We start from the raw sequence: 10,165 nt of genomic DNA, 5'->3' as shown, positions 1-10,165 counted from the left end.
CGTTCCTCAGCCGCCTCAAAAAAGGAGGAGCCCTTAATTTTCTTTCATAAAAGAAGTGTGAACGCTCCGCTTTCTTTTTTTCTTTTGTGTGGAGAAACCGGTTCTTTCGCGCGCGCCCCCCCCCCCCTCTTAGAAGCCGCCGCCGCCCTCAGCCAGGGGCCGTTTGTGTTGGGACTACAGCGCCTAAACATCCTCAGTTTCGGCAACCCAGGGCGGGTTGCCTTCTCTTGCCCGCTCCCTTTAGGGACAATAAAAACGTGATCTCAGCCTCTTCTTTGCGCGACCGAGGAAGGTTGGGAGTTAAAAGGGCTGCGGGTTATTTCTTTCTCTCTGGCATCTTCAGATCAAAGTGGGCTTGGCACTGAAAGGCGAGACAAATGGAGTACAATGTACCTGATTTATGCTCTTATCTTCGTAGCTGGAGAAAGAAAGGGGGTGGGGGAGAATTAATGGAGGCTTTCCGTCTTTGTTTTTTTTTCCCTGGTCACTTTTCGTGTGTCCCCCCATCCCACCCCCCTGTAGAAGATCATATGAGGGAACAGTGAAATAGTAGTTATCGTTTACATGAGCCATAATTTTCATGAAGCTTTTTACATCTGACTGAACCCAGGCCACCAAAGTGGCTGTAAAATAATAATAATAATAATAATAATAATAATAATAATAATAATAATAATAATAATAATAATAATAATGTATAATGTGTGAAATGATATTTTAAAAAATAATATTGAATGAAAGATCAAATATTTTAATTGTGATTGAGCTTGCCTGTATAGAAGCTCATTCTGGGGGGTGGGGGTGGGGCTGGGAAGCGATTAAAGAAATTGCAATCATCTTTTTGATTTGCTGTTTTGCCTCACACATGTAAGCACTGAAATAAGGAGGAATGTCTTACTGGATTATGTTCACCAAGGATGTGTTTGGCAGGAGCTAGACGTAATCCTGGGTCAGAGTTGATTTAGAATAATCTTTTCAGAAGGGGACTAAAACTCAGTTGAGAAATTGATATTCCAAATTATCAGTAGTGCACAAAGAAAACCAATGAGTTGCAAAAACAAATGCAATCATCCCTTTGCTTATTACTCTTTCTCTAGAAGAAAGACTGGGAAACCCTTTCTGTGACTTGTCTTTCAATCTTACTGGTGCTGGAAAAGAAATTATAGAGTGAATCTTCTGATCCCACAAAACAATTTTTTTATTTTTATGATATCTTAATACTGAAGAGATGTTTCCTTCATTGTCCTTACCATAATTCTAGCAGCAAATATGTTTTACATAACCATTTTTGTCCTCCTTTAATCCCCCCCCCCCAGGAATGATGGAAGCCAGTGCGTGCTTAAAAGAAAACTAAAATATTAAATATGCAAAGAAAATGGGATAGATTAGTGTTTTAATGCAGAAGGAGAAAATTACAGTACTAGTTAAATTTTACTAACTGCCATACAAGGCATTGACTGAGTACTAAGGAAGATGTATGGGAAAGTTTTCTATTTCAGTAGATGATAGCGTAGAGTGAATTTCCATTTCAGTAAATGATAGCATGGAGAGTGAGTTTTCTTTTTTAGTTTATGAGATAATCCTTTAGAAGATATTATAGGAGAAGCCTCTAACCAAAGATTATTTAATGTGAATTATTTTTATTCCAATGATGAAATGAAAGATTCCCAAATCACTACTTTGTAAACTTTTGGCAGTTGTGGACTTCTAAATATTTGGAAATAATAGATTCCCAGTAAAACAAACACCTCTGTTTTCAAAATAAAGACTATTTTTTTGATGAATAAGATCATGATTATAGTTACATTTATATAGTACTTTCCTGCCCTCCCTGTTTGAAAGCTATTTTAAGCTAAATTTTCAACAACAAAAATCCCCAAATTAAGTATGCCTTTTCATTCTTAGATTATTTTGTATATCCAACACCATAATACACTGCTCAAAAAAATAAAGGGAACACTTAAACAACACAATATAACTCCAAGTAAATCAAACTTCTGTGAAATCAAACTATCCACTTAGGAAGCAACACTGATTGACAATCAATTTCACATGCTTTTGTGCACATTCAACTTTGTACAGAACATAAGTATTCAATGACAATATGTCATTCATTCAGATCTAGGGTGTGTTATTTGAGTGTTCCCTTTATTTTTTTGTGCAGTATATTATTTTTAGCACAAACATAATGGAATGATCTTCTGTAGTACTAGTATCGGTACTTAGATGTACTAAGATGATGGGCAAATTGATCTCCACTCTATGTCCCAAATTGATCTCCACACTATGTCCATGTTATTAAGATACTCATGTATGTATTTCTCTTCGTATTTTTCTTTTTGAATTACTTATGTTTGAATTACAGTTGCAGTTAAACATCTACTTACAGACTCACAATCACTTGAGATCTATTTGCTGTTGTCGGTTTTATGAATTCTGGTTTTTGTATTGCTACTTTTATCACCTATATGCTTCAATGAACCTTTTTTCCTTCACTGATTCATTTTCATAAACTAGCTGAACTTACAGATAATCTACCGTAGGAGGTGGCCACTGAGATGATTAGCGGACTTTTTTATAGGCTCCTCACTAGCACTGAGGATGGTGGGAAGTTGTAGTTGACCATCTGGTACACTTCTGCAAACTACTGATTATGTAACAAGACCACAATATGGGAATCATTGAACTATTTTTTACTGCTTTAAGAAATTATGCTCTATTTTGTGCTTCTGTTTTCTTTTAAAAACAAGACAGTAGCCAAAGGAATATAACAAACCTGAATAACAGAGTTGGAAGGGACCTTGGAGGTCTTCTAGTCCAACCCTCTTCTCAAGCAAGAAATACTATACTGTTTCAGACAAATAGCTACCCAATGTTTTCTTCAAAACATCCAATGGTCGAGCACTCATAACTTCTGGAGGTACACTGTTCTCCACAATTAACTGTTCTTAGCCTTGAGAAATTTCTCCTTAGTTCTAGGCTGGATCTCTCCGTGATAACTTTCCATCCATTGTTGTCCTGCTTTAAGGTGTTTTGGAGAATAGATTGACACTCTTTTTTGTGGCAGACTGTTACATATTGGAACACTGCTATCATGTCATCCCTAGTCCTTCTTTTCACTAAACTAGACATGCCCAGTTCCTGCAACTGATCTTCATATGTTTTAATCTCCAGTCCCTGAATCATCTTTGTTGCTCTTCTCTGCACTCTTTCTAGAGTTTGAATATCTTTTTGGTACTATGATCAAAACTAGATGCAATATTCCAAGTATGGTCTTACCAACGCATTTTAAAGCAGTACTAACACTTTTTGTGATCCTGATTCTATCCCTCTTGTTGATACAGCTTATAATAGATTAGTTTGACAGTTAAGGAACCTGATTTCTCTTTTATGTCACTGATTGTTCTTTCATACATAAATTGCAACTGAAATAATTTTCAAAGCTGTCAGTTTACTGTTGAAACATTAAAAATTATACCATAACATCTCATAGAATGCATCTTCATTTAAGTTCCAGAGTTAACATTTTCATTATTGTTGCTAGTGATTATATGAATCATCTCAGTAATATTCAGAAATATTGAGGTTTTTTCCTAAGTAGCTACATGATCTATGTATGAATTATATATAATCTGAATTATATGCATGATTGTTGATATGGAGTAAAATGTGAATGACGGCACAATTCATTCAAATAATTGTGATGAGATTAAAAAACTGATAGTGCTGTTGGAATTCAAGTAGGAATGTTTTATTTTAGCTATCAGTTCATATAATTTATTGGACAGGGTGGTAGCCCCCTATAAGGTTTTTTTTGGGGGGGGGGGGTTCTGGGTTTTTTAACTCTTGTCACCTATTTATTAATTTCATTCATTTACTTATTTGCTTTTAAAGTGTAAACAAAGTTGTTTAGAGATGAGAAGACTATAATTTATGTAAATGAATATAAATAAATAAATAACCGTTTTTTAGTTGTATATTTTTAAAGATCATAAATGCTGAATCTCTCAGTTAAGCCTGAAAGCTTAATTTAATTGCCAGAACCCTGTAGGAAATATCAACAAAATGTTTAATGTGACAAAAATGAACATTATTAAATGGTCTGGAAATAATTATATTGATTATGTTTTAATAGAAAAAAATACTTTATATTTTAATCTTGATCCTATATAGTTTTTAGCATGTAGCCATAGATATCTTGAGTGATGAAATATATTCATGACACAAGCCCTGATGCTGTGTACTTGTGTTATGGCATAGGACCTAAATAAAGAAGTATTTAAATTGAATTGCAAAATGATGTGGTGACACATATTTCATCATTTATTTCTATTTGTTCTTATGAAAGTCTGTATATTGATTCCCAAGATATAATCTTAAAACCGAATGCAATGGCCATACATAACAAAAGCAGTTTTGTTACAAAAACATGAATATAAATAATAGTAAATAGTAGTAAATACAGAAATTAGTAAATTACAGAAATTTTATTCTAACATTTATGGCCTAAATACCTTAAGTTGCATTAAATATGTTTAGTAATTAAAGAAGTTTTAAAAGCAGATTAAAATTTGCATCTGCCCCTTTTATTTACTGAGACTCTGCATACAGCTGTACAGTTGATATAGATATGCCAGCCAATCTGTTTGAGTTGCCAACTACCATCTTTTTAAGCCAGATTTGTTTTCTAGGTAGAAATTATTTCCTTTGGAGGAAACAGCTTTCATAAGTAACACTGAGTTTTGAAAGGCATAGTAAAAGTAAATGCAACTGGAAAGTGAAGACTAAGGTTACTCTCCTTTTTTGTTAATTATGATTTATTGGATTTTCCTGTAATTGGTAGAAGGCAGATTGAATAAATAATACATCAGTTTTCACCTATATATAGAACTTTATATTATGCTTGTTATTAATGGCTACTGGCCATAATGGAAATATTACCTGCTATTCCAGATTCATTTTGTTCTTAAATACCATTTTTCATGAAGAAATGTTGGAAGTAAGGACATTGTTGGTTTTTCTGAACCATAGGATAGTAGATTAGATAATCCCCTTTTGCATCATATGAGAATTCTTATATTACCATATCAGGTTGACTATAGGAAATGGGGTTCTAATCATAAATTCTATTCCTTATCCACAGCCTGAAAAATGCTAAAACAATTATGAGAGGATATTTGTCATTTTTAAATGTTTGTAATTGTATTAGTAAAAGCATGTGTTGTTCTTTACAGATAACTTTATGTAACAGTGTCTCAATTTAAAGAGCAGTCCCATACAAGTCAGTTTTGATATAAGGATTTCTAAAAAGAAGGAAAGACTATCTAACCTTGCCAATAAGTATTTAACAACAGAACAACATTCTAAGCTAGTGCAAGAATCCTTCATCATATATACATTTACTGTGTATATAAATATTAATTTTCGGTTTAAACAAAATAATGTTTGAACATGAACTTCACCTTTTTTATTGTTACAGTTTAGAATTAGTGATCATCCAAAAGAATTAACTGTAACAATAAAAAAGGGGAAGTTCATGTTCAAACATTATTAATATTGTTCATGTTCAAGGGCCAATATATTTCTTTGAAAAAAAGATGCCTAGTTTACTACTAAAATATATTAAAGAGAAAAGATTCTCTCATTTCAGTGAATCTGAAATAAATTTCTTGCTTTAATGTTTAATTATTAGTGGAAAACATATTTATTTATTTATTTACCCACCTTTGTCACCAGGCTTGGGGAAACTGACATACCCCTAGCTGTTCCATTTCATGTCTGAACTGTATGATTGTTTTTCACAAGGGTTTTAAGATTGTTTTTAATATTGGATTTGTATCTCATGTATTATTTGTTGTGAGTTGCTCCAAGTCCTTGGAGAGGGGCTGCATACAAATCTAATAAATTATTATTATTGTTGTTGTTGTTTGTTTGTTTGTTTGTTTGTTTGTCTGTTTATCAAACTGAGATACTCTACATCTTGCTCTCAAATCCTAGTTTTACTGCCAGGTAAATATAGTAAATAACTATTTCCCCCCTAATATTTTATTTAAAAAATCACTATTAAGCAGGACAAACAAAATTACCCTAGTACATGTAATATTTATAGTGAAGGGATTATTTAGCATTGAGGACTACATTATATCTCCAAAATTATATAAGAAAAATACAAATATAAGAACTAACACTTAATCTGGCATCTAGTTTCCGGTAGTGACTTATTAGATCAGGGGTAAGCAAAGTTGGCTCTTCTATGACTTGTGGGTTTCAACTCCCAGAATTCTTGAGCCAGTCATACTAACTCAGGATTTCTGGGAGTTGAAGACCACATGTCATAGAAGAGCCAACTTTGCCTATCTTTGTACTAGAATAGTTTTTGAAAATGCCAAGAGGCTTGGGAAGAAAAGTTTCCTTTGCTTCGTAAGCAGTTTTTCATTTGAAATCTCATATTAGATGTCCAATAGTGCAGAATTTGCAGAAAGTAGATGAGAATTTTTATTCTTTCTCTGTATTATGATTCTATAATAAAGCTGGATTATGAGAGATTCAGGACAGGTAAGCATTGTATCACATATTAAATTATGGAATTTCATTTCATATGATAGCGATAGTTTCATATACACATTCATTCATTGGCAACCTTAAGTCTCAAAAGACTATGGTATCATGTTCTGGAAAGAATTCCTAGAACAGCACCTAGTGTGGCTAAAAAGGCCAATCTGAGAATGGCAATCCCTTCCACACTGAGCGCAGATCCATTCTGTCCCCTGCCTGGCTCCCGGATTTTGCTGGTTCCGGGACTTCCTCTTTGCCTAACCCTTCCGAACAAGTGTCTCCTCAAAATGGAGAAGGCTATGCTGCATCTTTAGCCTACAAGCTGAACGATCAGAGTTTCCCAGCTGTTAATGTTCATTCCCAAGCTTTTAAATCCCTCTTACAGATATCCTTATATCACAGCTGTGATCTCCCTCTGGAGCACTTTCCCTGCACTACTTCACCATATAGGAGATCTTTTGGAATCTGCCCATCATCCATCCTCACAATATACCCAAGCCAGTGAAGATGTCACTGTTTCAATAGTGTATACATGCTAAAAATTCCAGCAAGTTCCGAGACTGTGCTATTTTGAACTTTGTCGTGCCAGGTGATGCCAATGATACTTTGGAGAGAGCGCGTATGGAAGGTATTCAATTTTCTCTCTTGCCGTGCATAAAGAGTCCAAGACTTGCTGGAATACAAGTGTGTGCTCAGGATATAGGCTCTATAAACCTGGATCTTTATATGTTCTGTCAGCTTCTTATTAAGCCATACTCTATTTATGAGTCTAGAGAATGTGGTGGCCACTTTACCAATATGTTTATTCAGCTCAGTATTTAGAGAGAGAGTGTCACAGATACACAAAGTCACAGACAACTTCCAATTCTTGTGCAAAGATTGTAATATGGGGAGGTGAATTCACGTTCTGACCCATGACTTGCGTTTTTTTCAGGCTGATTGTTAATCCAGAATCTTGGCAGGCCTTGCTAAAACAGTCAATGAGTCATTGAAGGTCTTCGGCAGAATGAGCAGTAACTGCAGCATCGTCAGCGAAGAGGAAATACTGTAAGAATTTCAGCTGGGCTTTAGACTTTGCTCTCAATCTAGAGGGGCTAAAGAGTTTTTCATCTGATCTGGTCATGAGATAGACTACCTCTGTTAAAGTTCCAAAAGCATGCTTCAGCATGAGAGCAAGATTCCAAATAGAGTTGGCGCAAGGCTACAAAAAGTGGCTATCTTTGTTCCCTGCATTTCTCCTACATCTTTTTAGTTTCATAGAAACAGATACAATATTATTATCATATAGTTATGTTTCATGTTTCCCATCTTCAAAATTCTGTTTAGTATTTTCATTGTGTTTCTTCCACTTTTAGATTTGCTTTCAAAGGAAGAAATTATTATTATGTATGGGTAATCTACAGATTAATCTACAGACTAGGAAAACGAACATAACTAAATGATGAGGATTCATTCTGATATGTTCTAACCTGCCAATTCTGCTGGAATTGAATTATTCAACTGGCATATTGCTTGATCTTCTCTGCAATAGCCATGGCTCTATTTTAGTTGTTCTATAGCAGGGGTGTCAAACTCACGGGCCATGGACCAGATGCATCATGTGCTGTCCACGCCCCTCTCATTTTACTGAAAGGGGGAAACTCACGATATGTCATGTGATGACAATGCGATGACACAAGTTTGACACCACTGTTTATACTTTCTGCAATTCCTTTACTCTCTAGGTTGTATTTCACGCACAGAGTAGTTTTTTTATTTTCTTACTACAAATAGTCCTTGAGTTATGACCATAATGGAGACTGCCTATCACTATCATAAAGCGGGTCAATAATATGACCAATACAATTTTATGGCTTTTTATATTGTCCTTAAGCAAATAATTGCACTTGTTAAGCAGTGTTAGGTGAATGCCACAGTAGCTAAGCAAACCAATGGTTTGTTACAGATGCGGTCTTCGGAGAGGGGCGGCATACAAATCCAAATACTGTAATAAAATAATAAATAATAAATAAATGCAGAAATAAATATTGGTTTTTGGCAAAATCATAATAAAACTTGATCACAGAACGATTGGATGCTGCAAAAGGATGTAAATAGTGTCCAGTTGTTTAGCGTCCTAAGTTTCAGTCACCTGACCGTCGAGAAAGGGGGGGTGAACAACCATCAAAACTTTGAATCCAGGTCATAAATATCCCTTAGGGCAGAGGTCCCCAACCGCCGGTCCGCGGACCGGGACCGGGCCGTTGGGGCTTTTCAGCCGGTCCGCGGCGCCAGGGCCCCCTCGGCCTTTCCGCACCAGCAGCGGCGCTCCCCCCGCCAGCCAGCCAAGCCCCGCGCCCGCCGGAACCGGCTCCTCGCTCTCCCCCCGCCGCCCGCCGCGTTTGCAGGAGGTGGGGAGGGTTGGGCGGCCCGCCAAGGCCAGGAGGGACGCCGCTGCCCCCCCCTCCCTCTCTCCGCCTGCCGCTGCGCCTCCTTGACGCCGAGAGGAAATGCCGGCAAAGGCTTTCCTCAGCGGAGGCCGGCGAAGGTGATATTGAATGTCGGGGGAGAACACTCCCTATCTCCCTGCTAGCCCACTCGGAATATTCAAAATAAGAAAAACCTTTGCCGGCGAAGGCTTTTCTTATTTTGAATATTCCGAGTGGGCTAGCAGGGGGATAGGGAGCGCGTGCAACCGCCCGTTCTCCCCCGACATTCAATATCACCTTCGCCGGCCCCGCCTCTCCTGCAAACCCCCTTGCTGAGAGCCCGGGGCGAAAGTGCTCTCGCAAAGGTGAGGCGGGCAGGGCGTGCGCGCGTCATCGCTGAGAAGAACGGAGAGAGAACGAGAGTGAGTGACAGCAACAGACAGCAAGATAGAGAGAAAGTGAGAAAGAGAGAGTGAGAAAGGGGGGGAGAGAAAGAGATAGCAAGAGAGAGAACAAGAGAGAGAAAGAGCGTGAGAAAGAAAACAAGAAAGAGTGAGAGAGAGAGAAAGCAAAAGAGACAGAAAGAAAACAAGAGAGAGAAAGTGAGAAGAAGAGAGAGAAAGAGGGGGAGAGAGAGAGAAAGAGAGAGGGGGGAGAGAGAGAAAGAGAGGGAGAGGGAGAAAGAGAGAGGGAGAGGGGGGAGAGATAGCAAGAGAGGGAGAGAGGGAAAGGGGGAGAGAGGGGGGAGAGAAAGAGAGAGGGAGAGAGGAGATAAAGGAAGAGGAGAGAGAGAAAGGAAGAGAAAGAAAGAAAGAGGGATAGAAAGAGAGAGAGAGGGAGAGATGCTCAGTGAGCCTTTCTTTGAAGTTGCCTTTCTTTCTTTCTCTTTCTTGCTTTCTTTCTTGCTCTTTTTCTTTCTCTCTTTTACCTTCCCTTCCTCTATTTCTTCTTTTCTTTCTCCTTCCTACCTTCTTCCCTTACTCTCCCCTTTCATAAGTTTCCTTGCTTCCTTCCTCTGTTCCTGTCCCTTCCCCCTTTCTTTCTTTCTTTCTTTCTTTCTTTCCTTCCTTTCCTCCCTCCATTTCTTGCTTTCCTTTTCCTTCCTCCCTTCTTTCCTCCCTCATTCCCTTCTTTCACTCCTTCCTCTCTTACTCTCCCCTTTCACACCTTTCCTTGCTTCCTTTGCACCCTTCTTTTGTTCC

The 10,165-nt window shown here is 37.6% G+C and overlaps 1 protein-coding gene across 2 annotated transcripts in view; it reads left to right on the top strand.

The window, feature by feature from the left end:
- Positions 1-10,165, top strand: part of FZD3 (frizzled class receptor 3) — a 36,985-nt gene that overhangs the window by 604 nt on the left and 26,216 nt on the right. For both annotated transcript variants that reach the window (XM_070734894.1, XM_070734895.1), the window contains exon 2: positions 7,490-7,602. The gene's annotated coding sequence lies outside the window, so the exon portion shown is untranslated. The remainder of the gene's footprint in view (positions 1-7,489; positions 7,603-10,165) is intronic.

This window comes from Erythrolamprus reginae, chromosome 1 (assembly GCF_031021105.1).
Source record: "Erythrolamprus reginae isolate rEryReg1 chromosome 1, rEryReg1.hap1, whole genome shotgun sequence".
NCBI classification, from domain to species: Eukaryota; Metazoa; Chordata; class Lepidosauria; order Squamata; family Dipsadidae; genus Erythrolamprus; species Erythrolamprus reginae.
The sequence above is the reverse complement of the archived record's forward strand: the minus strand, read 5'-3'. Positions and strand labels throughout refer to the sequence as shown.